Raw genomic sequence first — 27,722 nt, 5'->3', positions numbered from 1 at the left:
GGCATTACTTAATAAAATCAACTCTAAAGCTGCTACAGCTGGGTATACTGAAGGTATCTTTCATACACTAGAATAGTTTTCAAACATTCAGTTTTAGACTCATATGTATTTTGTGCATGTGTCCTTCGATCATTTGCTTTACTCCACTACACAACTGAGTGATCTAAATATATGGATGTTATTTAGCTACTACTTTTTAGAGATTTTAATCGATTAACATTTTGTATTTAATTAATTTGCATTCATTTTGATAACTTTTGCAACTTCTTGAATAAATGCTTTCTAGTGCGTTCTTGTATAACAATAAAAGTGTGGAGGACTTTTACTACTCTTAAAACAAATACCAGAACTGGATTTTGCAACATCTACATTACTAACAAAGTAATCCGACTAGGTCGAAGGTAAGATAATGTCCATGACTACTGTTAATGCTGTCACTTATATTACATTAACATTTCACCATGTTTTATGCTGTTTTGTATGATACCAGCATTTGTTCATAAGACTACTCTTTTAATTTGCATGTACTACAGGTTTAACAAATGCATTTTCCACTCAAAGGCATGCTTCCTTTCTATGCAATGTAGTTTCACATTTCAAAACGTGGCTGACTGGAAAACTGCTAGTTCATAGCATTTATTTTACTTTATTGCTTAGTAGGTTTTGTACTAGCCTAGGTGGATATACACATAAAGCTTTCTTGAATAAATTCCTTGGCAGTTCCTTGACATTAACTCTGGATTAATGTAATTTATGTACACACATTGCTAGGCTGTTATGCGCAGTAACTACAGATATGCTATTTTTAGTTTTCCTGATTTACTTGGAAATGGCTGATTATAATTTTCAAACTATAAAGACTAAACTGTGATACATCCAAGCTCCAACATTGTCAGTTCCTGGTAAATTCTTTTCTCATCATGTCACAACAGCACTTCACTGGCAAACTGTGTGACAGGTAGTCTGTCGTGGTTACAATCACTGGCTCATTTTATTCTGCTTTAATAACTGTATTCATTAAATCATGACTAGGTTAAGGAAATGTGGTGGTGTTGCAAACATTGCTAACTCTTCACCCAGGCATCATGTCATTTCTAATTCATTGTAGAAGGAATGTAGCATAATATATTCATGTAGACTGAGACAGTGACATCCTAGCTCTGAGGCAGGATTTAATGTTCCATATTTACATTTGCTCATTTATCTCTGTTACCTCATTTTGTCTTTCTCTCTCTCTCTTCCATGCACATGCACACACTACACATGCACACACCACACACACACACACACACACACACACACACACACACACACACACACACACACACACACACGCATACTTTATCTGTCATACAAACAGAACGGCTAGCTCCAATTACACATATCTACAAATACATACTTTGTCATACAGAAATGAAAGCAACCACTAGTATTATAAATTATATATTTACACCCACACCCACACACACACACACACACACACACACACACACACACACACACACACACACACACACACACACACAAACACACCATTTACTTACTTACCTTCTCTCTCAATGGAATGGCTATTTTACATTGTGCGTGAGAGTGCGAAATAGGTTTACATCTGCATTAGCGTGCATTCAATGTACGCCTGGCTTTCCTTAAAGGAGAAGATGCAATTTTAGCTTTTTCCCCTGGCTCCTAGTGCCTGCCATGTGCTACCCCTTCCACTCAAACACTGTCCTGAAGTCTGTACAGTGAGTATGTCTCCCGACGTCCCTGCCTCTCGCATAACATTTATATGTATGCATCTCTCCAAATGTTGCCTCTTTAAGCTTAAGGCATGCAGAAATTATTTCCAGCTGTTGTTCATACAGTTATAAAGAAGTTGTTTTTAGAGGAGTATAGCTGTCTCTAACAATGCTACCTATATGTATGTGTTGTAAAATACTTGTTTAGACACATCTAGGTGTTACTTAATTGTGAACACTGACATAGCCTTGCTGCACCATTAACTAATCATTTCAGCAAATGAAGCACCTTTCTCAGACACATCGTTCTTATGAAAGCAGAAACCAAAGAAAAAGGGTCAGGTGTTATGACCTGAGTCACAATAGGGCAGCTTTATTCCATTATCCATGTGTGAGCGGGGGCTAATGCAAGCATTTTCATTTCAAAGCAACTTGCATGTTAGTAGAGGCAAACAACTTTTTGTTTATTTTATTTATCTTTATTTTTTTTTATTTGAGGGCTGGGTTAGTCACTGTTACAGAGCTTGCATGGCTATGTACCTGTACAGCTCCAGGGTTAATATTATTTCTTTTTTTTTACTGTGAAGCTTTTACCTTACAAGTCACTGATTATATGTTTTCTAAAGTAGTTGTCTATGTTATAGAAGGGAATTTTCAATTGATAATATACTTTTTCCTCTTTTTACTTATGCTTTATGGTGTAGGTTATGTATTCAGATTGCTGCTTGTGACTGGTCTGTCAATATCCATACCTCATTGGCTGCAGCAGGATTTTGTAAAGGCAGATTCATCATGCCCTGCAATGTGGTAGATCTTTATTTGTATTCCTTTAATATTTTTCTAATAGGCTTAGAAATTTATATAATCAAATATGGCTTATTGATGAGCATTACTTCTGTGGCCTTCGCTGAAAATAGAAGTCGCTCAGTGGATAACTTAGTCAATAGAACAAATAAATTAATTTAACATAGCTGCATAACACCACTACAGTTTCATTCACTAGGGATACTCTTAATTGTAGAATTTTTTCTTCACTTTGTTAATTTCTATCATTTTCCTTCTCATCTCTCTCATATTTTGTCTGTATCTCTCCTATACCAGTCGATAAACTTGTCTCGGCTTCTGTAAGTCATACTGCTTCATGTTTTCTCTCTTCTGATTTGCTATTGATGTTTTTTTTTTTTTGCTCCTACCTTTCCAATGCCATGTACATTCATGGAAAGACATGTCTGATTCCTTCCATCCTTTCTCTATCCTGTTATCTTTACACGCACTCCTCTGTAAGTGCATGTCATACTATTGTTTCCAGCATATAAGCTATGCTATAATCACAAATGCTGGGATTCTGGAATAATTGGAGGAATTGTGGAATAACCTACAAGCCAAGCACATCTCACTCCACAGCGCTGTGGCATGATTTTTCAGCTTTGTGATTCATAAGTCACAGCACCATCCCGGTTGCATCCCATAAGTATTTACATCTTATTGGAAAATTCTAGGTTTTATATAACAGGAGAGTGGAAATGACCTTTTCATCATTCTCTAGGGAATGTGCTCCTGATTCAGGGAAACAGGGAGCCACATGGTGCAGTGGACAACGTTACACTCTGCTGTCATATCAGCATCAGAGTAATGAGGCCCCGTTAGTAGAGACACTCTTTCCTACAGCAATAAACATGCTGCTTCCTCATACTGCTGAACCACTTTACAATGGGGTGGGGAGGCTCTGCTGTTTAACCAGATGCTCAACTCCCCCGTCCTGTCTTGGAACCCAAGCCTGTATCTTCATACTGCTACACTATGATGTATATCCATGTGAAGCAGAGTTCATCCCTAACCCAATTCAAGTGCAAATTGGACAGCTAGATGGGGAACAGGAAATTCATTCCTGGTTTGGCACCTATGTCTCTAATGGACAGAGGCAGCTTGTAAATGGTTCATCTCCCAGGCCTCTACTTGTAAATGTTTCATCTCCTAAGCTCTTGCTTACACATTTCAAGGGTACCAAAACTTGTCAGAGATTTGGGATGCATGACTAGGTTTAAAAAGCTCCTTGTAGTAATTAGCCTAGTAAACACCTGTGAACCTATGTACTGCGTGAGGTATATACCTCCATGGTGATGCAGTTGTACAGAAATGATCTAACAGTTTGTGTTTCTGAACAGGAACTGGAGTGCTGAGTTACCCAAGGACAGAGCTACACATCAGCACGACAGTGTAATTCAGGAAATGTTTTGAAAGGTTTTTCCACTGTGCCATAGTACTCCATAATGGGGATGTCAGTTTTTATTTATGATGTAATAGGGATTACAAGACAGAGTCTGTCCATAATGCTTTGTCATGTTTTGACCTTCTCTTTTAAGGACTTTTTATGACTATCAGTGTACATTTTCCAATTTAGCAAATATATCCCAAGCTGATACTTTAAAACACACTCCTTACCCATGATAGTTATTTGTTTTTCAAATCTGCAATGTTTAAACCTCATGCTGTCATTCTTGTTTATCTGAGTCTTGACTGCACTGTCCAACTCCTGTTATTATGTTCTTTCTCTTTACTTTACATTTTATCTTAGTTATCCCAGGCTTTGAACTTTACTGCAGTTCTTTATTGTGTTTTTTTTTATTCATATTTTGCGGTAATAGTCTTTAGTTTATAAGGACCTTAATAAAGCTGAAGTTGAATTTGGATTTTATTACTGTTCACAATGTCTTTTTCTGTTGATATTGTTCATTGGACAGAGACCATTACATCTAACTCACTCATGTGAATACATCAATATTTTATACAAGCGTGATGTCTGCAGCTTATGCACTGGCTCTATTTGTCCCATTCCTTTTATTTAAAATGTTGTCTATTATACATTATAACCCTATTACCAAAATTATAAATAAATACTGTATGTTCCCTGAAATTACTGCTTTATACTATTATAGGTTTATATTCAAACAGACCTTCATAAAGCTGGAGTGATGGTTTATTTTCTAGAGTTGTGCATTTGGAACAAGTTTTAAGTGACATATATAGACAGATATTTTATATGCATATAAACAGCTAAGCGGAGCATGGAGTACATTTTGATAGTTGCTAAGCATTAATGTTATATTAATTTTATAGGGTGCATATGTTTTTCATGTCAGAATAATTTTTTTCCCGTATAAGCAGGCAGGCTATGCATGAGAAAAGTAACTGTAATATAATATATGAGGCTTATCTTGGAACAAAAAGTGAAGCAAGATACATGTTCATCCCCTTATATTCATGTAAACCACTGTTCCTTTGTTTGGGCAATATTATGCAAGTGTTTCTCCATCTCATTCCTTAGCACAGACACCACAACAGGAGATGAGGTAAGATAAGTTGCGATGTAGAAAGAGAAGAGCTTCTTCTAGCTTTTTACTGTTTGAAGGTACAGCTATTTTCTTTTTTATACACACTGGTTTGCTTCTTTGCAGAGAGCTGAAATCAAGTGAATCCCAGATTCCAGAGCTAGAAGTTGAAATAATTCACTAATTAGCTGGAACTGACCAGCTAAGTCCAAAATTACAGGTATGTTCTAAAAACAATAAGTTACATTATCCAAAAGCTTAACAAGGATTTATGGAAAATGTTCATGACTTCTTTATTTCTGTGAAAATTTTAATATTGTATGACTGTTTTGTATACTTCTATGGTCAGGGCTGAAAGGGTACTATCAGTTAGGTAGTTATTACTTTATATGATTTTTTTTTTTATTGATGCAAGTTTACCAATATGCCTGGAAGGTGTCTGAAAAGGGTACTGCAACAGCCCATCTACATGGTTAACAAAAAAACTAAAATAATACAGCTTTGATCTATGGGTTTGGTCCTAGAAGCTGTCTCAGGATGCTGTACTTTAAAGTTTTCATTTATAATATATATATATATATATATATATATATATATATATATATATATATATACATATATATATATATATATATATATGATAACCCCAGACTTATGTATATAGTATATAAATACAGTGTGTTTGTGATCAGCAAAGGTTTTCTTTGGTCATAATAAAAATGTGTGCATTTTTAATGAATTTCATCATATCTTTAAATGGTTTGTTTAATATTTTTTAATTGTTGCATCTATCTTTTTATGGTGCACATACACACACATCTATCTCTCTCTCTCTCTCTCTCTCTCTCTATATATATATATATATATATATATATATATATAAAAGAAAATAATGTTAACATTTTATTTGCCAGGAAATAATTCACAGCAGCACCTTTAACAGTTTTTGGAGGTGCTAAGCCCCATTCTGTACCCATAGAAAAAAGGATCATGAATCTGTGAGTTTTATAACCTCCTCCAAATAGCATGTATTTTAATGTGTTTCGTTTTGACTGGTTAATAGCTACTTCTAGCCATACCATTTGTAAAATTGTATCACTGATCAAAAAATGGTTTTCAGTGATGCAGACAAGTTTAGTCTGATACATATAATCTTGAATTTGTTTCCTGACTTACATATCACAGAAATCGTTACGCATTTTGAAATGACTATTGGTTTGTAAAATTCTGTAATACCTAATTTTGTTAATGTAAACAATGCACTATTTCACTGGCAGTCATTGCTTACACACACACACACACACACACACACACACACACACACACACACACACACACACAATGTTTGACTTACTTCTGTGTACAATTTTATTTGTCTTAGAGATATGAAGCCTTGTCATCACAATGAACAAAACATGCTGGAGGGATAGGTTCCTGATCCAGAGACTCCCCATACTCTAGAATAGACTGCCCATACATGTCAAGCAGAGCGCCTCCTTGGCCCTCTTCAAAAGGAACCTTGATGATTGGATGGAGATAGGAAATTCACCCCGGGGATCATGTCAGTCGCCCTGCTAGACAGGGGTCCAGAGAAGTAAATACTGTGGGAAGAAATATCCAGGGAATTGTTATGGCTAGACTTGTATAGGCCCTAGGGCCGATAGCCTAGTACCAGCCTATGAACCTATGAATTCCTGTAACTAATATGGTAATATTCTATGGTTATAGAGATGAGAGAATCTTACTACTGCAGAAATGCAAATTTCTGCAGCTGACATTTAAACCAGATAATTGAGGATTTTTCATCCTGTAATCCTGGGTTTGATTTCTTTAATCTCCGCTTGCCTGTTGTATGATTCTGAGCAAGTCAGTGAACCATACAGCACTCCCAGATCAATCCTTTAAGAGCCTTCTTGGGTTTACTAGATAAGCAAATAAATTAGAATTAATTAAGTAATTAAATCATGCTTGTTCTAAGGAAAAAATACACATACTGCACAGTGTAAATTTTAATATAGAGTATGGGAAGAGACAAGAAGCGGTCAGTTGCTTATAGCAAAATAATCTTGTCTAATTTGCCTGTACTGTGTTTTATCCTTATAACTTTAAAAAAAAACTGTACCATTTGTTTTTAATTTTATTTCACCTGAGTTTCAGTAATCAGTAAGGAACTTGCAGCAGTGTGACATGCAATTACCACACTCTGACAGGTAAATGTTTTTAACTTTCCTTCTTGTTTCACACTGCTCACCAGTGTGAGAAAGAAGGGGCAGTTATTTCTACTATTCTGAGTACTGGTTTCAAAAATTGTGCTTTTCACCAAATTTGCTAATAAAACAAGAAAAGTAATTATTGTTTTCTTTCTGGAAAATTGTGACCTCGGAGGTTATTATTTATTTATTTGTTTTGTTTACCAGGAAACCACACCTGGGTTATACTACCCATTTTCAGTGGAGGTCCGGCGACAAAAGCCCCAAAAAGCGGTTAGATGTACAATGTAACAAGGTTTAGACAAACTCAAAAATTAGACAAGGTAGAGAAAATAATCAAATTCATTAAAAATGAAATAAACAGGAATTACAATACAACGATATAAACTGTAGTATGTTTAATAAGTGACATTGGAGCACATTACACAATATTACCAATATAGTATAAATGTAGCAACTTTATTAAGCAGTACAGATCATCAAAACTGTTGAAGCTTATGTAATGTAATGTGCATCATTATTCATGATGATAGACAAGTTGATAGGAGATCAATAATATATGCATTTCTTATGGGAGGAGTACAATATGTTCACTTCAGTAAGACAAGTATTTCAGTATTTTTACCCTGGAAATTCAGAACAATTGCAGATTATAGCATGATTTAGATGTAGTTTGCCATTGGTTTTAAAAGAAAATATGTTTGTTTCTTTGACTGATGGTTAAGGGAATGCTTTTCCAAAGTTTAGATATGCTTACTTTGTATAAGTAGTCTCTATTTATCTTGTAGGATTTTTGGATTATATTATGTGCCGTTACTTTGACTGACATTTTTAGGTTTTTACTTCTTCTTTCGGCTTTTCCCTGTTAGGGGTCGCCACAGCGGATCACCTGTCCGCTGATGATTGGCAGTAGAGTTTTATAGTGTTGAGTTGTCAGCCCGGTGCCCAACCTTCCATGGAAGGCACACACACATGCACTCATGCCTAGGGCCAATTTAGAGTGTCCAATTCACTTATAGCATGTCTTTGGGATGTGGGAGGAAACCGGAGCACCCGGAGGAAACCCACGCAATCACAGGGAGGACATGCAGACTCATTATATTACTGATGGCTGTGTGTTTCAGGAATGGTGTAGTATTTTATGTGTCATTATTATTTTTGTATTTTTTTACAGTATTTTATATAACATTAAACGTAGCTAATTACTGAGAGGAACTAAATAGCAGGGCTTCCCATTTAGGGTATTTAACTGCAAGTTCTGTGACACAACTGCTAGTATGTGACTATACTGAATTGGTGGATTTTGAGCTTCCTGACCCTACTGTACATATGACTTTGAACGCTCCTGTCAGTCTTACCTAATCTTCTCATTCTAATGGGTCCTGAAAGATCAAACTGGAAGGCTCTCCCCTTAAGCTCTTAAAGCTTGAGTTAGCCTCTGTTTCTTATCATCCCACTCACTTAGTGCATACTGCAATATTCAGAGTATTAATCCCCCTTTTCTATCTTACTTTTAAAATCTATAATATCTGGTACTAGACTACCAATCAATGGAGGGCCTAGGAACTGCTTATCAGGACTCAGATTGGGATTAGTGCTTCACGTTTGCTCCTGTGAGAAAAGGAACAGAGGGACATTACTTGCTCACCTTTCTAGACATTACCAATCACTGTAAAGTCTGAAAATTGATTCTTGGGAGACAGCTTGGGATTAATAAGAAAAACAAAAAAGTACTGAAGCTAACACAGCTGAAAAAACAATAAACTTTAATGCACACAAAAGAGAATAAGCGCTTTCACGGTGTGCTCTCACCACTTCATCAGACTGTTCTAAACTAGTAACAAATGCAGTTAAATATCATAAGTTAATTAGTCAGTTAAAGCAGTGATAAAAGCATCAAATATCTAAGAGAAAAATGTCACAACAAGAAAGCAGGCAAATGAAACATATAAAAAAGATAAAATATAAAGGCTTAAGAGAGACAACTTCATTAAGACCTGGTTTGCTGGAACATCAGAGAGACATTAGAAACAAGAAGGACACCAATGCCCTTGCTAAGCATATTATGTGCCATGGACGGGAACATCATTTTAAATTCCTTGTGCTAGAGATCATTCCTAAGAGTTTAAGAGGGGGAGATCTTAGGAATCGCACAGAATCTGCAGAGCAAAAATGGATTCTGTCTCTTAATGCTGATAAAATACCAGGTCTTAATGAAGTTGTCTCTCTTAAGCCTTTTTTAAAAGCTAGACTTCTCAAACACTGAGTATAGGATTGTTTTCTGTACATATTTTTTATATATATATTTTAACTTTTTTATATGTTTCATTTGCCTGCTTCCTTGTTGTGACATTTTTCTCTTAGATAATTGATGCTTTTATCACTGCTTTAATAGACTAATTAACTTATGATATTTGATTGCATTTGTTACTAGTTTAGAACAGTCTAATGAAGCGGTGAGAGCACACCGTGAAAGCGCTTACTCTCTTTTGTGTGCATTAAAGTTTATTGTTTTACCATCAGCTGTGTTAGCTTCAGTACTTTTTTGTTTTTCTTAGTAGTTACTTGTTACTATACCAATCTACTTTTATTCTCAGCATACATTTTACAGCTTGGGATTAATGCTGCTACTTTGCTCCAGTTGATAAAAGAAGGAGGAAGGCATTGATTTCTGCTGGTATCTGATTGAACAGTATGTATGGGACTTCAGTGAGTGGTCCAGCTGCAGTTTAGGTGAGAACCTCTAAATGGTCTTTATGCAGCTTGGCTTTCTATTGTATCCATTTACCGCATTTGTCTACCAGAAAATTAAGGACTTGATGATGGATTCATCTTTTTAGTACATGAAGAGAGTATTGCAGTTGGTCAATAATTTGAAAGGTTTTTGGAAGCGACCACTTTATGTACTGGCATAATGTAAGAGGATTTTCATATTTTTTGGACACATGATTCTTGTAAAGATCTGATGATTAATATTAGAGTGGGTAGCTTATTCCTTCTCCTCCTAATTTAAGATATACTGCAGGAATATTATCTGATGTGACTGTAATGGATTTTACTTTGTGCAGTATTTCTTCATTGCAATAATGTAGGCTACTTCAAATGAGAAGTTATCTGTCAGATTAGTACTGCTGTTTAAGGTGAGAGTGGTTATGTCTCAATTCTGCAAGCAGATGTCGTATAAATATATATAAAGTGCTCATTTAAATATTAGCTTCACTGGCATTAGTTTCATTGACAATATATTAGGGGTGGGGTTGATACTTGACTTTAGGAGATTATTTATAGCAAACTAAAACCATTATTATATTGCAAGTAGTTTGAGAGACACAACTCAAAACACGCGCTACACAAAGTTGTTTACATTTTCTAAAATAATACTAATTTGGGGCAAAATGTCTGTGATCTTCTCATCTGAAATTCGTGGCTTTAAGTTCAGATGTTGAACATTTTTGGGGAGAGACAGTTAAGCCAAAATATTATCTACTTATCTTGCCTTTTTCTTAAAGTATTTTTACACAACTTTATACCTTATCTCTTGCACCATCTCATGTGGTGCCTACAAAGATGTGATGCATTTTTGTCTCTATCTTTTTTAATATAAGAGAAGACCTATTTTCAATAAAACATTTCATAAAACAGTAATTTTGCCATACTGACATCACTGCGATTTTCATCGAAATCAATCCTCAGTAACATCAATGTAAGGATAGAGTGACAGTGTGCTCATAGATATTAATGGATGCAGCACCACACCTGCATGGATGTGCCCATTAAAGTCTATGGATGCATGCCCATGCTATACCTCTACTGATGTCACTGAGGAATAAAGCAGATTTATTTGGATGCAGCTATTTCAAAAAGTTTACAAAGTTTTTTTTCTATTTCTTTTTTTTTTTAAGATGTGTTCTGCATTAAACAGTATAATATGACAGAGAACATAGCAGTACCTAAACTATCAAGTAATGTGTTATATGCACATGTGACAGAACACTTAAACTGATATAGTTTCCAGCAGTGTACTTGCTTTGACCAATGTTCCCTCATGTTCTTTGTGGTTGATAGTAAGGCACAAAATGTTTTAGTCAGTGTAACCTCACTCAATGTTTCCTCTTACACATAAACAAATACAAGATCTCCTTAAATAATGCTCATTACTGCAATTTATTAGTTTCACAACCCAGTGCCTTGTACATCGAAAGTCAAAATGTATTTTAACTCTGTCAGCATAGATTGCAAATAATGTCAGAGTTTACTGGTAATCTTCCTGTTGCAGTGGCTTCTAGTAAGATTTTCAGAGGCAGGGAAGATATATTTTTTTACAGTAAAGTCAATTTTATGTTAAGTCTTGTACAAATCTATAGCCTTAAGCAGCAAATTTTCCCATAACAGATAAAATGAAAACATGTAAAGTGATGGTAACCTAGGTAGTTTTAAGAACTTGTCCAGTTTATGCAATTAATCATGTACACCACTTTAAAATGCTTACTTTCCAAACTGAAGGTGTCCTGAGAAAGTATACCTTAGTAGTCAATACAACAAGACATGAGCATATATGCCTTCCAGTCCTTAAGCCCCACAGCCTGTGTTTGAATCCTGTGCAGTTCTAGGCCATTTGATGAAGCCAGACAAAGCTCATACACTGCCAATGAATCAGGCAAGTGCACTTATCACCAAGTTAGCAACATTTAAAATACATAGAAATAACACAAATATATCTGCTATACATTTTCACTTCTTATACATGCCCTCTGCATCCAACATTTATTACTGTTTGTCCACACCTCCAACAGCAGACCTGTAAGCAGTAGTGTTCTACAGGGATCAGTCCTCAGACTTCTATTGTTTGGAATCTATTTCTCTGAAGTGCAAGCTAAAATTAAAGGTCTGTAGCTGACAAAGTTTGCTGATGACTGCAAACTGTGAGCAGTCATAGAATCTCCAAATGATGTCAACATCTTACTAGAGGGTCTTACATAAACAAATGACTGATGCCAAAGTCATTGACCTTAAACTTAATGCAAAAAATGTATTATTATCCCTTTTGGTAAGAGTGATGTTCCCGTTAACTACTATATAAATAACAGCAACTTAAGTATGCACTCAGTAGTGAGAGACCTGGTTGACAGCAACCTTACCTTTGATCACCATGTCTCCACAGTGGTAAGAAGAGCATTCTATACTGCTCACCTCATAAGCAAGGGCATTGCCTCCAGAAAAAAAAAAACAAGTTATAACCTGCACTCTTCCCTCTTCAGGCCAATAATTGATTACAATGCCCCTTTTGGTATGTACCTTTCCAAGTACCTGCAGCAATTGCAGAGACCACAAAGGTTCCTCACACGGATAATTCAAGGTCTTCAACATCTATCCTATGAGGACCATCTGAAATCACTGTCACGTTATTCTGTTTCATACAGACTGCTCAGAGGCAATTTTGGCCTTGCATATAAGGCAATCTTTGACACTGCTTTATTGGAAATGCTGTGTATCTGTAAGTCAAATGGTATACAGGTTACTCGCTCTACTGGCCTTAACCTGGTATGTGACATTAATAGAACCTGCTGGAGGGATAGAATTGTCTTCCGGAGGTTACCACTCATTTGGAACAGACTCCCACTTGATGTCAAACAGTGCACCTCATTGGCCCTTTTCAAACACAGTCTGGACGATTGGATGGGTAATGTAAGTTCACCCCAAGGGTTCCACTTATGTTCCTTGGACAGAGGTGATAGTTGCTGATCATGGAAATAAGGATAAAACTTGGCTAGGCTTGTAAGGGCCCTAGGGTCATTAGCCTAGTAACTTCCTATCATCCTATGATCCTATGAATATATCTCAGGGCTACAGTAAGAAATAATTTACAGACCTTGGACTGCTATTTGGATGTATCCTGCCTCTCTGTAAAATGTTTAACTGTCTGCTGACCCTTTGTGTGCTGAGAATGCATTATATGAGTTCCAAAACTTTGTAAAACAATTACCCAATCACACAAAGTTCATATCAAACACAAAAACCTACATAAGCTCAGACTCTATTAAAGTAACTTACTTAAACCACAAAGGCCTCCTAAATTTAACTTGAGAATTAAGTACCCTCAGCAACCTCACAAACACACAACACAAGCAGTTTTAAATAATAAACTCGAGAAACTTAACAAGTTAAGTTATACTCAAGTGGGAAATTGCTATTTTAATTGTTAAATTATATTATTTATTAAATATATTTTGTAAAATATGTATAAATCATATAATGACTTTCTGTTTTCATGTTCTGAAGTCCAGATGTTCTGTTCCTCTTTTTATGGAAAATTTTGTTCAATAACATGTGGCCTGGCTAAATTGGAATCATCCGTCCAAGTAGAAACTAAAACAATATGATAACGGTAACCACAGAGCTGAGAGTCAGAATGACTGCTGTAAAGGTTTCTAGGGACAACAAATGGTTATACCATCTAGCTAATTGTAAGAGCTACATTAGAGGAATGAACATCTTACTGATGGTAGCTAATTGCTTATATTAAATGGAAACAAACATCAACTCTCAAGGCAGGTGGACCTCACATTTTAATAATTATAAGTAATATGTAATAAGTTACTGAACATATTTAACCAGCCACATGTTTATTATTATTTCTTTCCACTTCTCATAAGAATTACATTATGACTACTTTGTATATTCTGGAATTCACATCAGTGCATTTCAGGAAATGTTGTTTCAAACATTCAGGACCTTTTCTTTGAAATATATGAAATACAATTTTTTTCATTTGAAATGCGTTAACCAGGCAGACCCCTAGAACCCTTGGCACAATTTGCTGTACCTTATATACTCTCTCTCTGTATGTATATATATATATATATATATATATATATATATATATATATATATGTATATATAAAATGTTATCTGAGTTATCACTGCATGCATTTCATTTCATGGTGAAACACTGATGTTTTTACATCACTGGCACAGATGGTCAAATTAGGTAATGGTCAAAGTTCATTATATCGACCATTACATAATTCTTGGGCTTTTCCCTTTTCGTCATGTTTCGGTTAGTATATTTAATTTCTGGGGGTGAAGGGTGGAGTCCCTATGTCATGGGGTATGTGTGTGTGCGGGGGGGGGGGGTTGCCCTCCCACATGAAAGTTGTTTTGTTTTTTTTTTCTATTCACAATATATCCTATTGGTTTACATTTACAATGTTGTTGATTAATGGTAATTTCTGATGAATTTGTTTGATGTTTTGTGTTTTGACTGAACTCACTAGCAATAATTCATTATAAGTTCATATTCATAAATATAGATACAGATATGTCTATATTTGCATCTTGCTCAAGCCACTCATGTTGTATCTTGAGAACTATCATCTACCTTTCATACATATCTTTGTTTAAATGATGGCAGCTACAAGAACTTTTCTAGATTTCCATAACTTACTTGTAGGTTTTGTTGTATAGCCTCCTGTCCCTTTTCCTTCAGTTATCTATATTTTAGGCAATTTTACTGAATTGTTGTGGTCTGTGTTAAAGATAGCCCACTTTTGTATTTCCTTCTCTCTGAACTGCGTCAGTTTTGTCAGTATTTTTAATATTAATGAGGTGTTTAGAACTGCCCACAGTACTCTAGATGATGTCTTACCAACTGCATCTACAGAGAGTAATAACACTTTATTTACCCATGATTCCTCTTCTTTCTCCTGTGTATCTTGAAATTCCACCCTTCCTTAACATTCTATCACATTCCATGCTTGCCTTTCAGTTACCAGATATGTTGTACCAAGGTTTTGTTGCCCTTTCCTTCATTTGTTGTTCTTATTTCTCCACAAAGATCGTATTCTATTTATTATGTTATTGGTTTAACTATGTATTGTTTTTGCAATAATATGTACAGAATTTAAGCTGACATATTTTGTATATATATATCTATATACTGCGATGGTGGTGCTGCGTTAGCATTGTCACCTCATAGCAAGACGTTGTCCCGTTCGATTCTCAGCTAGAGCGTCTTCTGTGTGGAGGCATATGTGAATGGGGCGTGCCTTCGTTGAAGGTTTGCATCAGGGCTGGTAACCCGGTACGTAAAAATCCACTACCAATCATTAGCAGACCGGAGTTCCGCTGTGGTGACCCCTAACCAGGAAAAGCCGAAAGACACAAACAATATATATATATATATATATATATATATATATATATATATATATATATATATATATATATATATATATATATATACATACTCAAAATGATCAAAACTCACTTAATATTACCAAAAAAAAAATCTAAACTCAAAAATACTCAAAAGTTTATAAACTCATAAATATCTAAACCCAAAAATATTGAAATTTTTGAATTTATACAAAGGAAAGATTTCTACCCTTTCCTCACTGCTATGCAACCTTGGAGTTGGTATGTATAATTAGCAGGGTATGGGAGGTGCAGGGGAGTTTGTTAGCCTGTAAAAACATTGCATTTGGATGCAATTAGATTTGTTGGTATTTTGTGTTGCAACCCCTGCAAATTATATACACCAGTTCTGAGGTTGCACAACAGTTGGGAAAGGCTATAAATCCTTTTTTAGTATAACTTCAGTTTTGTTGATATTTCTGAGTTTAGATCTTCTTTCATTGACATTAATTAGTTTAGGTATTAGTATGTTTAAATCATTACAGACAGATAAATGTATACACATGTTTTATTGCTGGCACCAGAGCAGCTGTAAATAAACTGGGACATGATATCCAAATTAAGGTGTGATCATTTTGTCTGGGAGATATGAATACTGAAGCTAATTGTAAGAATGCATAAGAGGAATGAACAGCTTACTGATGGTGAGTAATTGCTTATATACCTCCCACTTTAATATGTATAAGTAATATGTAATAAGTTACTGAAACATATTAAATAGCCAACCAAAACTGAAGTTATACTAAGGAAGGATTTACACCCTTACCCATTATTATTTATTATTTATTTTCAGCGGGAAATTCCAACTGGACATAGGTCCTTTTTCAGCAGAGTCACAGGGAAAAAAGCTTCACAGAACAATGAATGAGCAGCAGAGTACATGAAGAACAATTGAATATACATACAATAGCAAATAATACATACTGCAGCAATCATTAGCTATACATGCAATATGAAACATAGTAATGAACATATATACCAGTATCTAACTAAAGGCTAGGAATAAAGGTAGGATGTATGTACAGATAGTACTAACCTCAAACGGATACTATTCTAAACTCATATGTCTAAATCCTGTATACAGATATTGCACTAAACTCAAGCAGATATAAAGCAGAAGCTCCACATGAAGGTGGAACAAGCTAGAAGGGCTAATGGGATGGAAGGGGAAGATAGAGGAGTAAGAGAGGAGACTGAGTGAGTAGTATATGTGGCAGTGAGAGGAAGCTAGGTGTAAGTCAGTTGGATATGTATTTGGAGTTGAGATGAAGTGAGGTAGTTAAGCATGTTATAACAGGTCTGAGAGATTGAGTGAGGAGGGAAGGGGAGTGTAAAGGGTGAGCCAGAGCCTGCAGAAAAAGGAATGCAATGATAAGACGGTGTGAGACTGGGTGGTTAGGGGAGGATGCAAACACATAGATGGCATATATAATTATCTTGGAGTATGGGGGGGGGGGCAACACAAAATGTCAACTACTGCATCCAAAACCAATGTTTTGCACACCACATGCACCCTTCAAAGGAGGACGGGAAGAGATAAAAGGTGTTCAGAACTGTGCAAATACCCAGATTTTAAGTAAATAAAATATTATACTATGACAATGCTTATTATTATTACTCAAAACTTTGCATGCTGATTAGCAAATTCTTTCTTTCTCTTTGCAAGCAATTTTTATATATGTTATTAGAGGTATTAATTTAGACTGTTGTACATTTTGTATGGCTTGATAAAGCTCCAGTGTTTCTAACTGGTGTTCAGAAAAAAATATGCTCTACAGAGTACAAAGAGTATGCCTGAGTATACCATTGCAATACATCCATGCTAAACACATGTGCAGAACATCATTTAGACATGTCTTGCAAGAGAGAAGCCATGGAAAAGCATTAAAGTACAACTATATCATAACATTAATTAGAAAAGTTTTCATAAAGTAATTTTGTCATAATTTAGTGTTCTGGTTTTATTTTGCATGCATTGCAATTAAAGTATCACTTGCCATAATGATAACTGTTGTGTGTATTTTTTAGTGAAATTATTTATTTCCTAGCTGAAACTATGAAGATAGACCTTCTTTTGACATTCTGAAACTATTTTCCAAGACTTTCTCTTATTTTTTTTCTAGGGTTCACCTATTGCAGAATAAAACCAGTGTGAATGCTTTACCTTTCAGCATTGTACTGGGTGTTTTACTGTTTTACATAGTAGTACTTTTTAAGGAGCTGTTGTTAAGCAATTGCAATGGTGAAATAGGTTGCATCTGTGTGTTATATTAATGGCAGCCTTATGCTCATTGCAGTTCATTTTTAAAAATGGCATGAATGGTGTGTTTTGTGTCTGTGGAAACAGTTCCTCATTTATGTATTTTTTCTCATGTCTACACCAAGATATGATGTTATCTGTGCTGTACATACCTCTCAACTGTCTGCAGTATCACACATTGTCCCTGACAGGGCTTTTGTACACACATGCAAGCATGGAATTTTAACACAATGCCACTGTACACTTCATACATTCTGATGTGCATACCAATATCTACCTTTGTGAGCTACACCCAACACTATACTCAGTCCATCCTCTGCCACCTTCCAAATAGTTTTATGCATAAGCCTTTGTTTCACTGCACTGCATACCGGTCCAACAGTTTCATACTAAATTTTCTTCAAAAATGAAAAATAAAATACATACAGAAGAATTTAAGTAATGTACCAAATTTCTCTCCCTTGCAAAAAAGCAATTGTGTGTCTATGTGTGTGTGTGTGTGTGTGTGTGTGTGTTTGGGTGTGTGTGTGTGTATGTGTGTGTGTGTGTGTGTGTGTGTGTGTGTGTGTGTGTGTGTGTGTGTGTGTGTGTGTATGTGCACTCATGTGCCTGTGTGCATGTGTGTAAAAATGCGTGAGACAGCTTCTGTGAGGATCATTACAGTGTTCTTTCCTAATTTCATATTCATGGCTAATTTCAAATAGATTCATAGCATTGACTAATTTGGCAAACATATAATCCCCTACACAGCAAACAAAAACACTTAACCCGTATGTAAATTGCTTCCATTCAAAGCATTAGCAAAACCAGTTGTGCACCACTGTGACTCAACAGTGGTAGCAGTAAATGTGACCAGAAAATTAAGATAATGCATTCATCAGTTAAAAAAAAAAAAAGTTGGCATAATGGATAAGGTGCTTACCTTACAAACCCAAGGTGAAGGGTTTGATTCTCACATAGGGTAACTGGCTAGTCTTAAAATAACCCACAAGGGCAGTTAGCCTAATACTAACCTATGAACCTATATAGATAGGTAGCTAGATTGATAGATATAGATATAGCTAGCTGTATCTATATTGGTATATGTATGTGTGTGTGGGTATGTCACACATAGTCCTCAGAATGGCTTTCATGCACTGAACTGGTAGCCTTACAAGAATCCCTTAGATGACGTCAAGGTTACATGTGATTGTACTGAGAACTACATGGAGGTAGAGCATCACAGAATTAAAATATAAGTGAAAAAAGGGAATAATTATTGGAAAACCATGAAGTGATTATGGCAAACTTACAGAAGGTAGCCTTACAAAAATAAAATAATCACACAGGTAAGAAGAGTGACAAATCCCTTTAAATAATATTGTTGAGTAATTGCAAGCAGTAGCATAGCTAAGGCAGGGCAAAGGAGACAGCTGCCCCAGGGGTAAAGTGTTAAGGGGTGTGATTGGCCAATCCCATTTGCTTTTTTAGTATATACCTGCTTTTAAAAGCCAGTATTACATTTGTGGTCAAACTTGAGCACTGTAGTGCTTGCTGTGTGTCTAAACTATAGCAACTGTTTAAAACAGTTGTGGCTACAGTTTAAAAGAAAAAAATATTTGCTTTTCTTTTTTATTTAATTAAAATTGAATACTGTAGTGCTTACAATGTGGTCTAAACTGTAGCAACTGCTGGATACATTTGCAGCAAGCAGTTTGCTATAGTTTAAAAGAAGTAAAGCTTTATTTCTTTTTTTTTCTGCTAAACTCTGAGAAGGAGGGGCAGGGCACAGAAATCTGACCTGACTGGCTTTGGTCCCAGGTGCCAAGAAAGCCAGTAACTACTCTGATTGCAGTATCCCACTTCTTTGAGTGGGTAATGCTGGATTTACCTATGGATGGCTTTGACTGATCCTTCAAGCTTCACCCTCATAATCAAACCATTCCAACCATGAGTAAATCTAACAGTACAAATACTCACTCATGGATGATTGCAAACGTAAGTATGAAACTAGACTCCATTTACTAAAACCATAGTTATTTTGTTGCAAAGCTACTTACCTTTGCTATCACCCTTTGACCAAATCCACTCAAAGATTGACAGTCAACAGAATAAAGAGGGTTTTAGCAAATGGGATCTACATAGATAGACAGATAGACAGACACACATATTATCCATCATGATTGTTCAGTTATGGATCCATACCACCTTGAATTGTGTACCCTACATGCTTCCTGCTATTTCTAAAACTTTTCCTTTCAACAGTGATTCCATGATTATCTCTGTAGCAGATGAAAAACAGATTTACTACAGATCTTGCACTTTTCTGAAGAGGATTTGTTCCAGTATTCAGGAGCATACCCACATTCTATCCCACAATTTGCTAAAAGGTTAGTTACAGATATTATCAGTTCTTACCCCTGTTCTCTGAGAATTTTAGAGTTAGCCTAGTCAAGCCTTTTTGACTTAATTTTCTTTGGACCTTTGTTCTTTTCTGGATTTCTTGTTTCAGTGTCAGTGGCGCAACAGGTAGTACAATTGCTATTACTGCAGAAGGCTGTGGGTTCTGTTCCTTTACCAGGTAAATTGATTGTTGACACTGCTGTGCAGCATAATCAAGAGTCTGTGCTCCTGAGTGTGCTGTGCTTTGGATGAGACATTAAATTAAAGTCCCATCTGCCTCAGTTGGTAGTAGTTCAGGTGGATGTAAAAGATCCCACAGCACTTATCAAAAAGTGTAGAAGAAGTTCCATGATACCCTGGTGAAATTTCCCCTCATTGTATAAATTCCACCTTGAGTCTCCCCATAAAAGAGCCTAGTAGGATTAACCTGGTAAACAAAGAAAATAAATAAAAAATAATTTTCACTGGATTCATCCCCTCCTGTTGAAGGCTCTGCTACTACTGCTACTGCATGAATGTTGTAAATAATCCTTCATCTAATCTGTGAATACTGAAAACATGTACTAATTTAGCAGCCTGACTTTGTGGACCACATTAGACCCGCTATACAACCTCCTGCTTTTTTTACTTCTTTATTTAATTTTGTTGGGTAGATTTAGTCTCTCGAGTCTTGTGCCTATTTTGAGTGGAGAATCAAAGTGGTATTTATATAAGTGGGAATGATTTGGCCAGGACACAAGGGAAACTCTTGCAATTAGTGCAGAGAATTAAGGCTATGACCTGTTCATTATCTGCTTTCTGTAGTCCAAAATCAGATTACCTCACCCTCCAATTACTTACTGTGCTCATGGGTTACCTTTAAAAAAGGACAGGTACAACAGGATTACCTGGTTAGCAAAAAAAATGCTCTTGTTTCTGACAAGTGCAATGGGAACTTACAAATACCTAAGTTACCAGTAACTAATTCATGTAAATGTGATCTTTGTTTAACATCTCATCCAAAGGATGGCACCTCAGGAGTATAACACACTCTAATAATCCACTGCAGTATCAGTCCTTAAACATGAATGAAAGTAGGTAAGAGGGTAGAACCCATATCATTCTGTTCTTCCAGTTGTCAAAAGCAAGTGTGCAACCTACTCATGCACTGACACTGCTTCACTATGGTACAGGATCTTTAATGTGGGTGAATTACTTACTCAGGTCATGTGCTATACAAGAAGGTACTGTGGGAATGGAACTCAGACTTGCATAGTGCAAGCTATTTACATTTGCAGTTATGACTAAGTTACCAGTCAGAGCTTATCAGATTTTTGTAAGACTAAAGAGAGATTATTGATGCTGATTACATAAGACCATTTAAAATTGTCAAATTAATGTATTCCTCCTAGGATATATAATTAAGTAATGATGAAGAACTAGGATTTGATAATTTACTGAATGCCATTTTGGTGGAATATAGGGATAAAAACCATACTACGGCCCAGCTGACATGGGATCAAGTAACAGCTTAGGCGACTGATGGAGTGGCAGGCAGGGCTGGTCATTAACATCCCTGGGGGGATGGCAGTTCTATGAGAGCATTACTCGATGATCTCTGGAGGAGGCTGGGGACATTGTTATTGGGAAGCATGATCCAAAAGGGGGAATAAGGTGGGGACATGGCTGACCTGCTGTGGATTGAAACAGGCAGGTAGACAGGCAATAATGTATGTGTATAAGGTGGGGGAGGTTATTTATTTTTATTTTACCTCTTTGTTGACCAGGTAAGCCCACTTAGCAAATTGTCTATTTTCAGGGCATCTCAGGAGCCATGTGCAGTTAATTGTCTTGCTCAGACTCACCCAGTTTGCACATAAAGGTGGAAGGAATCAACTCATTAACAGCTCATAACTTTAGTTCTATGCATTAACTGCCAGACTAAGTTGAGGTTACCACCTGAAGCAGGCAAGAATCAAGTATTATCAAGACAGTTTGCAAGAGTGGTAGAATTGAAGAGACACAATTTCCTTTCCAAGGTTTTTTACAGATTCTAAGAAACATTCAATGTTTTAATAAGCAAGGGTGACTTTACAGAGAATCAGGATTGGCACAACTTACCTGCTCTTTAAATTCATTTATTTGCCAGTACCAGTTTTATCCTACTGAAGGTTATGGAAATGATGGAGGAGACTGTCCTAGCAAGTAAGAAATGCAAAGCAAAGTCTCTGTTCTGAGCAGAATGCTAGTCCATCACAAGACTTGTACAGTGCATACACACCTCTCATCATTTTACAGTACTTCTGAAAAATGGGGGCATTTCTAAAGACTTTTATAGAAGTACTATTTAGTCAGCCTGCAATCAGTTTAAGAAATTCTAAATTCATATCTCTGTAATACGAGAAATGCTTTCTATTATGGTAAGAGACATTTAGTCTCATGCATGAATGTGAACTCCTAATGTAAGTGAAGAGTATTTTTTTAATAAAAGAAGAAGAAAGACTGGTGACATGATAAGTTTCACTTTATCATGAAGATGAAAGAGATGACAAGCTAAAAAAATAATGATTATAATAAGTTTTTAATCCTATCAAGTACTGAAACTGTTGATAACAGGAGTTGAATTCCCAGAATTGATTAGGTTTTTCCAGTTTTAAAAAGAAAATGGCATACAACAGTTTATAGTTAATTTATATTAAGAAGACAGATCAACTAATTATGTGCATTTACTTTCATAGGCTCACAGATTCATAGCTCTATACTAGGCTAACAGTCACCAAGGCCTTTATAATCCTAGCCATGCAACCCAAAAGTGCCCCACAAATTTTTGTGCCTTAGACATTTATATAAGGGGTGTATATTAGTTGGAATATGATTTAATGATTTCCGCTTTCCGATTTACACGTCTTTAGTAACACCTATGGTTCTAGAGATATGAACATTTGTTTATAATGTGAGGACATAATATGATCAAAAAGCTTAGGCTGCACCCATTAGAAGTTACAGTACAACTTCCAGAGCTCCTTTGAGGGGAAATAGTTCATTTAGGATTCCACAAGGTGGTTTGTTTTTAGAGTTAGTTTTGGGCTTACTTCTAGTAGGTGCAGCAGCCTCTATGCAGCCATTGATATGTTTGTACAGAGTTTCTGTGAACAATTTCACATAGGTTGTTGTGTTGTCTGGGTTTGGAGGGGGCTTAAATTTTGACAAACTTTCACTTAAGAAAAGGTAGTTTGCTTTAGAATGGTTACTGTTACAGGATTTGCTTTTATTTAAAAGGACACAGCTTTGTGATCAGATCTTACCAGGGAGAACATGACACCAGAGGGGGCGGGCAGTGTTTTCTCATATTTCTGAGTACTAGCTCCAATATATTGGAACCTCTGGTGGGCATATCCTCTACCTGGTCAACAGTGTTTGTGTTTATAAAGTCCAGAAATCTCTGTGCCTACAAATTTGATGCCATATAGGAGTTCCAGTTTATAGAAGGAGTTTTGGGTAGTTAAAGTCCCACATGAGTAAAGTGTTTGGTTGAATGATGAGTGACTCATTTAGCTCTATGTATGAGCTATGGGTTTCATGAGACACAAAGGGTGACCAATGGCTTGCTAGGATGTGTTATGGGACTTTGTCTATAGCAGTTTACATGTGTAGAAACTCCAGTGTGTCATCCTGTTTAACCAAAATAGAGATATATTTGCAGTTGATGTAGATAGAGACTCTTCCACCTTTAGTCCATGTCTGTGTAGTTGATGGGCTAAATGTGTGGAAGACACTGAAACCTTGCACTGCTATTGTACTTTTTGTGGCCTTAAACCATGTCTCAGTAACTGCACAGATGTTTACATTCTCCAGGATGAGGAGACCTTGAAGGGAGTGGAGTTTCTTGTTTAAGTTCCTGTCATGGAGCAGTAACACCTTAAGGCTTTCTTGGTTTGCCTTTCTTATATTGGAAGGTTTGTCAGTTTGACATTGCCTAAAAAAGGCTATATGGGGAGCATAAAGTTTTAGGCATTATTTGGAAGCCTAGAGGGACACATGCAGACCCTACTTGGTAAAACAACATAGTTTGCCATGTCCTCCCACCATGCTGATAAATATTGTATCCTCTTAGAATGACACCAGAAACTAAAACAAATTATTAAAGTCAACTATATTTTGTTTGTATTGTGGCATTATCCTTGGTGAAGGTAGAATGCTGCTCAATGTTAGGCACATACCAGCCTGAGACACATAATCAGTGAGATATATAATGTCTCTCTTCATATAGTCCAGGGAGACATGTCTCAAGTCATTCACACCTACATAGACTATGGCTAAATCATACTGGTAGCTGTGGTGCAATGAACTGAGACAATGTATAACTTGTCAGATCCTGGCTCCAGATAGGCAAATAACCAGTATCTGCTCTTTGTTCAGCCTGATGACTGGGGCATCAGTGTGTCACATGATGGAGTCCCCTATGACTACAGTCCTGAATAGTGTACTTGTTTGCCTTATGGGTTTTGTATTTGGGACTCCACTGAATGTGGCTGTATGTGATGTGTTTGGTATTGCTTTTATTGAGTGCTTATGGATATGCTGAAGATAAACTTTTTGGCAAGTGTCAGAGGTCTTTGAGGTTTAGGAAGATTACATTTAAATGCCTCAGCATAATTTGATCTATTTATATTGTGCGTACTATGTGTGGTGCATATGATTTTGACATCCTGATTTATATTATGTGTGCTTATGCATGACATTATCTATGCACATATCTCACATACTGTATCTGTTTCTTTAAGGATTAAGCACTTGTTGTGGTTAGTAACTATATTGGGCTAAATTACATTAAATTTTAAAGGCTGTGCTGTTCAAATGCAGATGTTCTACACTTAGGGAAAATTTGTTTTTAGGTGTTTGTGTCTATGGAGGACACTGCTAACCACTGCTGCATGATGAATGGCTCCTTGCAAGTATGCTGAATTTGTACAGGCACTGAGAACACACTAAACTGACTTATGAGCCTTCTTGTCAATAACATGACTACACTTACCCTTCTATGTGTTTTCCGACTCAGATACACCAGACAATCACCTGCTTCTACTAGACAAATAATCCTGGTCCTCCCAATGTAAAAACACACAAAAAGATTCTTACAGTGTAACAACACCTCAAATAAACTTAAGCAACTAGCGAAAAAACACAAAGGTGATTTCAAGGCAAATAAACCAACAGTAAAAACAGTGAGAGGAAATATACTTTTCAGTAAAAAATAAGTTCAGTGCAGCAAATAAATCGAGAAAACTGCAGTAATTTGCTTCAAAATGTTAAGGAAGTGCAATATTTGATTAAACATACCTGCTTTGCCTGGGTGGCACTGGGTTCAGAATAATGAATTCAGAGTAAATGGTGGTGTAATAGTTAAGGTCTTTATCTCAGAAAACCAAGGTACAGGATTTGATTCTCACCTTTGGAAGGGAAATTAACTAGGTTTAAAATGGTCCTTGGGGCCACATGCGTACTACTTGTCTATGAACCTATAAATAAGTCATCAGAATGGACAATACGAGTCAAAATACACTTTTTAAAAAATATGCATGAGGAAATGCAATATATAATTCAAGATTTCAACATTAGTGTAGAATAGGAAGAGCTTTCAAAGCTCAATTTACAGTAAGGCAGAGCAGGTTAAAGATCAGCAAGTTTAAAAGTCACAAGAAGGAACAGGAGGACAGATGGGAAAAATCACCAGCAGGAAGCCAAACAGTGCTTGTTTTTGCAGGCCTTGGCCTTGAGTCTTTTCTGAGAAGACAATTCCACAGATATACTCTGTCTCTATATATATCACTCAGAAAACAAAAAAAAAAGTGAAATGTGAAATCCAGGTAATTTGTCTATCTGCCACATAGAACAAAATCACCAGGGCAAACAGATTTCTCAAAACAGAAAACAAAATGCAACAGGAACAGGTAATATAGGAAGCAGCTCTATCAGTTTAAGCAACTACACACACAGAAAGAGATTAGATTACTTCCCTTGTTTCTTTGTTTCAGATTGACAGCAGGGAGTGAAACAGTCTTGTTTTTGTAGGCCCTGATTCTTGTCAGAGACATTTATTATGCATAACCAGGCTAAGTAAGCAAGACATAAGTACCTGTATTTGAGAGCAAGCTGGGAACAGTGTGTGCTTAAGTGATTTATTTAGAACCATATGTAGATAGAGCTGTTCATACCTAGCTTTATCAAGGCATTATGATAAATATTTACATTTCTTCTGGGAAAAATGGAATATTTTAATACTTAGGCCCAGGAATGCATAAAGGCACACAGGACATTAACAATGAAATCCATCGGGGAAATCAGAATCCAATAGATTTTGATCTGTGTTTCATTCTTATCTTTGATCAGATTAGTGTAGCATAAGTGGAAAATCATGTATGTTCTGAAATTTACAATTTAACAAGACAACCTTGATGTTATTGACCTCAAGTGTGCGTAACAAATAACATGGAAATAAGAAAGCAAAGCCCCCTAACAGATGCAATGAGGGCTCTTATACTTCCATTTTTGGATGTTTCTAGTTGCATTCTTTATCCCCCTAGGTTAATAATAATAGTAATTAGTAAATACCTTTGTACTCAGCATTCTTCGTTTTGTCAGTGTCCTTCGGACAGAATACAAATGGGTACAGGCAGTGGATGAGCTCATCATCATGTTAAATGAATTATGGGGCACAAATGCGTACTCTCCCTCATCCTGGAAAGTGTAGTCAACATGACATTTGCTTACAGGTGACCACATTAAAACTCACCCAACTTCTAAACTGTAAACATATGAATATTCCATGATAACATATTTTTTTCATTGGGGTAGTTAAGAAGATGCCCCCTTATCCATTGCTCTTTTCCTTTTTGGCCACCATTTTCAAGAAACTAGACTTTTTGTGCCATTAGTATCTGAATGAATAAAGGCAGTATACCTTGATGGCCCATACTAATAACTTTGCAATATTGTGGATAATCAGTCACAGACTGCTCTCTGTATCAGAAGAGCTTGGCAGATTAACTGGTCTGATTATGAGTAAAAAAAATGATAACTGCTCCAATATCATCTCTTGTTTATTCATCCTTAGTCCTCCCTCTGAACAAAGTCTTTCAAATGCTTAGAACTACTTACTCTGTCTATAAAATAAGATGTTAATCCCATTTGGGACTCTATGAACTGGTTTTATCGGGGGAAATGTAATTTGACCTTTTCTTCTGAAGCTCTTTCTTTCTTTCTTGCACGTTGCATTGTATCAGAGGCTCATTAGACAAAAAGAATAGTATCCCTAGCCATTATGCCTTGAAATGACCAGCACCACCCAGTTACTTTTAGGAAATGTTTCACCCTGCAATTAATCATTGTGTTGTGTATTGATTCTCCTAGAAAATGAGAGGTATTTCAGTTCTGAGAAGTTCAAGACACAAACCATCATCAGATACTGCACTTAACTGTAATACAAGACAAATGTTAATGCAAATCTTTCAAAACTTCTCTTTGGAAAAGCTGAATTCACCACTTTAAGAAAAAAAAGGCATCTGCAAAATAAAATGAACTGTGCTTCTCTCCTAGGTAAGCAATCCATTTTAAGCATATGATTAGGTTGAAG

At 36.1% G+C, this 27,722-nt stretch overlaps 1 protein-coding gene across 1 annotated transcript in view; it reads left to right on the top strand.

Annotated features, from left to right (window-relative positions):
• LOC122804926 (C-X-C chemokine receptor type 1-like) overlaps positions 1 to 27,722 on the top strand; it is a 522,524-nt gene that overhangs the window by 101,622 nt on the left and 393,180 nt on the right. The window contains exon 2 of the mRNA XM_044075143.1: positions 5,192 to 5,285. The gene's annotated coding sequence lies outside the window, so the exon portion shown is untranslated. The remainder of the gene's footprint in view (positions 1 to 5,191; positions 5,286 to 27,722) is intronic.

This window comes from Protopterus annectens, chromosome 6.part0, assembly GCF_019279795.1.
Source record: "Protopterus annectens isolate FY-2018-M chromosome 6.part0, PAN1.0, whole genome shotgun sequence".
In the NCBI taxonomy this organism is placed as follows: Eukaryota; Metazoa; Chordata; order Ceratodontiformes; family Protopteridae; genus Protopterus; species Protopterus annectens.
This window is presented reverse-complemented; position numbering and strand designations above follow the sequence as displayed.